Source organism: Leptidea sinapis, chromosome 45 (assembly GCF_905404315.1).
Source record: "Leptidea sinapis chromosome 45, ilLepSina1.1, whole genome shotgun sequence".
NCBI lineage: Eukaryota > Metazoa > Arthropoda > Insecta > Lepidoptera > Pieridae > Leptidea > Leptidea sinapis.
This window is the reverse complement of record NC_066309.1, coordinates 8,691,421-8,696,420: the sequence shown is the minus strand read 5'-3', so window position 1 is coordinate 8,696,420 and position 5,000 is coordinate 8,691,421. Positions and strand designations below refer to the sequence as shown.

The 5,000-nt window shown below is 53.2% G+C and overlaps 3 non-coding genes across 3 annotated transcripts in view; all 3 read right to left on the bottom strand.

Annotated features, from left to right (window-relative positions):
• LOC126977717 (large subunit ribosomal RNA) overlaps positions 1–1,375 on the bottom strand; it is a 3,975-nt gene extending 2,600 nt beyond the window's left edge. The window contains exon 1 of the ribosomal RNA XR_007732387.1: positions 1–1,375. This exon is cut by the window's left edge and continues 2,600 nt beyond it. This is a non-coding gene — a ribosomal RNA (large subunit ribosomal RNA).
• A 539-nt stretch (positions 1,376–1,914) lies between these two features.
• Positions 1,915–2,071, bottom strand: LOC126977808 (5.8S ribosomal RNA). Its single transcript, XR_007732435.1, has one exon. It is a non-coding gene; the product is annotated as a 5.8S ribosomal RNA (ribosomal RNA).
• Positions 2,072–2,447: 376 nt separating this feature from the next.
• On the bottom strand, positions 2,448–4,352 carry LOC126977641 (small subunit ribosomal RNA). Its single transcript, XR_007732316.1, has one exon. It is a non-coding gene; the product is annotated as a small subunit ribosomal RNA (ribosomal RNA).
• Between the last annotated feature and the right edge of the window lie 648 nt (positions 4,353–5,000).

The window sequence follows — 5,000 nt, the reverse complement described above, 5'->3', positions numbered from 1 at the left end:
TTCTCACCCATTTAAAGTTTGAGAATAGGTTGAGGTCGTTTCGGCCCCAATGCCTCTAATCATTCGCTTTACCGGATGAGACTGTTACGAGTCGACGCCAGCTATCCTGAGGGAAACTTCGGACGGAACCAGCTACTAGATGGTTCGATTAGTCTTTCGCCCCTATACCCAGTTCCGACGATCGATTTGCACGTCAGAATCGCTACGGTCCTCCATCAGGGTTTCCCCTGACTTCGACCTGACCAGGCATAGTTCACCATCTTTCGGGTCCCAGCATCTGTGCTCAGAGCGCGCCCGCATTCGCTGATTGGAAACGAGACGCCTCGGGAGTGCGAGAGATCGATTTTTGACGACCGACGCTCCATCCTCCCTGAGCGCGCGACAAGCGCGCGCCTTCACTTTCGTTGCGCCTTTCAGTTTTGTCTGTTTGAATTCATAACTCAATGACTCGCACACATGCTAGACTCCTTGGTCCGTGTTTCAAGACGGGTCCTGCGAGTGCCCGAAACAGTAACATCGCCGACTGATACGCGCACAGTCCGAGACTACACGGCTGCGACGACAGCGGCGTCGCGTCAGCATCCGCACAAGGGCAGGATGTCGACGACGACTCTCGCTCGCGTCGGGCCGGACGCGTCCCCGGATGGAGACGCGTGCGCGTTTCATGACAAGTACCGTCCGCCGCCGGCCGGCGATCGTCACGGTCGGACGGCTGTGCGCGTGAACGCGCAGCCGCCCGGCTCCCGGACAACGCTTAGGCCGAACAGACGAACGGGTCGCGATGCATAATGTGTACTAAGAGAGAAGTGCACGCCGTCCGGGTGCGTCAACGGCGGCGACCGGTGAACGCGAGCACGAGTCTCGCGCACATCGCGGCACGCCGCCGTACGCCCCGGAGTGACGATGAATCTCTCCGTTCGTTCATTCGAGTTTCGCAGGTTTACCCCTGAACGGTTTCACGTACTCTTGAACTCTCTCTTCAAAGTTCTTTTCAACTTTCCCTCACGGTACTTGTTCGCTATCGGTCTCGCGGTTATATTTAGCCTTAGATGGAGTTTACCACCCACTTAGGGCTGCACTCTCAAGCAACCCGACTCTGAGGAGAGTCCCTCTCGCGGACTCGCTCCGTCGCTACGGGCCTGGCACCCTCTATGGGAAAACGGCCCCGTTCAAGACGAACTTGGACGGGAGCGGCGACCGCGAGAAAGCGGAACCTCCCTAACACCACATGTCCCGCGACCGTGACGACCGCGGGATTCGGCGTTGGGCTTATCCCTGTTCGCTCGCCGCTACTGAGGGAATCCTGGTTAGTTTCTTTTCCTCCGCTTACTAATATGCTTAAATTCGGCGGGTGATCCTCCCTGATCTGAGGCCAACGATAAAAAGTATGAGGCAGACACGATATCCGTCAGCGCAGCGACACCGTCGTGCGCGCGCCGCCAATAAGTCTCAACGACGTATCGTCGACCCGCGCACGTACCGCGATCGAAGCGCCCTTCGGACGTCGAGTCCGCCTACTCGTTTGCACGCTCACGTCGGGCCGAAATAACACGTGCAGCGCACGGGACGCGAACCGAAGGCGCAGCCACGCACGCCGTTCACATAGAGAGCTCTGCATAGATTAATTAAAATTAATCACGAGATATCCGCGTGTGACAGCGAACGAGCGCGCCCCGGTACCGCGCCCGTCTCCGTGACCCACGTCGGGCGTGAGGCGGAGACGGCGTTGCACGCGAGCAGCACCACGCGTTGCGGCTTATTTTACATTTTCGAACGGATCGAGCGGGCCCCGGAAAACCGGCGGGGTTTACCCGAGCCCGGCCCGAAGACCGTCACTCGTTTTACACGTTTTTTAGGCGCGCAAACAGTGTTGTCAGCATACAGCGACGGCGTCGTCGTATTCTTTTATGCAGCCGGCCCTCAGACAGGAGTGGTCCTGGATATTTCTCCACGGACCGCAATGTGCGTTCGAAATGTCGATGTTCAAATGTGTCCTGCAGTTCACACTATGACGCGCAGTTAACTGCGTTCTTCATCGACCCGCGAGCCAAGTGATCCACCGTTCAGGGTAATAGTTTTTTATATTTAGAAAATACGTGAACGATCTCTGTGTGTAACAAAATATTATGTGACGCACGCATTGCGCGTACGTCGTGATCTCGACTCGCTTCGCACTCGACATGAGCGCGTCGCGAGACGCACGCGCGTCGCGTACATGCGAACCGCGCCCGCCGAAGCGTCGTGCCGGAGACGTCGTGCCGGACACCCCCCACATGCGGCGGGAGATGTCAGCGCGCGCGCGGCAAACGCGACAACGTAGCACAGAGAGCACATCGCGAGCGCGAAAATAATCAGTGATTGACACGTGATTGAAGTTATCATCGTCAACAGTCGGCTGTGAGCGAAGCGTGTCGGCGACAACGCTCGCGCACGCGACCGTTACACGTTAATGATCCTTCCGCAGGTTCCCCTACGGAAACCTTGTTACGACTTTTACTTCCTCTAAATGATCAAGTTTGGTCAACTTCCCAGCAACGCCGACGGCCGCGAAGCCACCGCGTGTCGGTCCGAAGACCTCACTAAATCATTCAATCGGTAGTAGCGACGGGCGGTGTGTACAAAGGGCAGGGACGTAATCAACGCGAGCTTATGACTCGCGCTTACTAGGAATTCCTCGTTTATGGGGGATAATTGCAAACCCCAATCCCCAGCACGAAGGAGTTTCAACGGGTTGCCCGGGCCTCTAGGCCAGGGAGAACATGTTGATTCCTTCAGTGTAGCGCGCGTGCGGCCCAGGACATCTAAGGGCATCACAGACCTGTTATTGCTCAATCTCGTGCGGCTCGAAGCCGCCGGTCCCTCTAAGAAGAATTTTAATACGCCGCCAGTGAGTTGCGCGACCCTGAAGCCGCGCACACCTAAATGACGACGCCTATTTAGCAGGCTAGAGTCTCGTTCGTTACCGGAATTAACCAGACAAATCGCTCCACCAACTAAGAACGGCCATGCACCACCACCCACCGAATCAAGAAAGAGCTGTTAATCTGTCAATCCTTCCGGTGTCCGGGCCTGGTGAGATTTCCCGTGTTGAGTCAAATTAAGCCGCAGGCTCCACTCCTGGTGGTGCCCTTCCGTCAATTCCTTTAAGTTTCAGCTTTGCAACCATACTCCCCCCGGAGTCCAAAATCTTTGGTTTCCCGGAAGCTGCCCGCCGAGCCATTGTAGTAACGTCGGCGGATCGCTAGATGACATATTTACGGTTAGAACTAGGGCGGTATCTAATCGCCTTCGAACCTCTAACTTTCGTTCTTGATTGATGAAAACACCTTTGGCAAATGCTTTCGCTGATGTTCGTCTTGCGACGATCCAAGAATTTCACCTCTAACGTCGCAATACGAATGCCCCCAGTTATCCCTATTAATCATTACCTCGGAGTTCTGAAAACCAACAAAATAGAACCGAGATCATATTCTATTATTCCATGCACGAAATATTCAAGCGGCATTTTGAGCCCGCTTTGAGCACTCTAATTTGTTCAAAGTAAAATTGTCGGCCCATCTCGACACTCACTGAAGAGCACCGCGATAGGATTTTGATATTGAACCGGCGTTTTACCGCCGGCTCACCGACGATATGCTCCGCAGACGTGTCAGTATCACCGCGGATGCGATGCACCGACAGCGCGGCGCACAAATGCAACTACGAGCTTTTTAACCGCAACAATTTTAGTATACGCTATTGGAGCTGGAATTACCGCGGCTGCTGGCACCAGACTTGCCCTCCAATTGTTCCTCGTTAAAATATTTAAAGTGTACTCATTCCGATTACGAGGCCTCGTAAGAGTCCCGTATCGTTATTTTTCGTCACTACCTCCCCGTGCCGGGAGTGGGTAATTTGCGCGCCTGCTGCCTTCCTTGGATGTGGTAGCCGTTTCTCAGGCTCCCTCTCCGGAATCGAACCCTGATTCCCCGTTACCCGTGACAACCATGGTAGTCGCAGAAACTACCATCGAAAGTTGATAAGGCAGACATTTGAAAGATGCGTCGCCGGTACTGGACCATGCGATCGGCAAAAGTTATCCAGATTCATCAAAATTAACGACTTCGGACGCGAGGCCCTCCGTCGATTGGTTTTGATCTAATAAAAGCACTCATCCCATCACTGGTCAGAGCTCTGATTGCATGTATTAGCTCTAGAATTACCACAGTTATCCAAGTAACTGAGTAAGATCTAAGGAACCAAAACTGATATATTGAGCCATTCGCGGTATCGCCTTAATACGGCTTGCACTGAGACATGCATGGCTTAATCTTTGAGACAAGCATATAACTACTGGCAGGATCAACCAGGGAGCTGCTGCAAACAACGATTGTTGTCGCCCTCAGCGCGTCATGCGTCGCGATCTCCCCTTAGGGCGTCGCGACTATGACATCTTGAACATATCGTGAGATATCCGTTCGCGCACTGTATACTATATATCTCAAAGGCATACGGTGCGCGTTGAACGAATCATAAATCGGCGATGGGCCGATTGTATGTTATGAAAGTTCAGTAACGAGAGTCCCTTCGGGTAATAATAAAAATGATGACACGCAATAGAAGCGGTATCAACGTATTAATATCGGTACACGTCGTGATCACAAATCGGATCGACGCCCGGTGCTTGAGAGGAGCGTGAACGTCTCGCACGCGTGAAATGCGCGACGCGTTCCGGCTTGCGGGCCCTCACGTTAAAAATCTTAACAGAGGGAAACCGTCGAAGCCCAGTCGGCGTCTTGGTGCGCGCAAAAAATTTACACGATCGCTTTCAACGTGACGAGGATCGCCGCAGCGTATGATACTGTAGAGAGAGTGAAGAGAGGAATTATGAGAAACGAAATCACAAAAAACCTTTCAAATCACCAAATCAAATATCATCCGCATAGGGAAACTCGAAAACGCTCGATCGACACAGCGCGGTGAGTCTGTCTCATTTTTTATATTGTAAAAAAAGAACATAT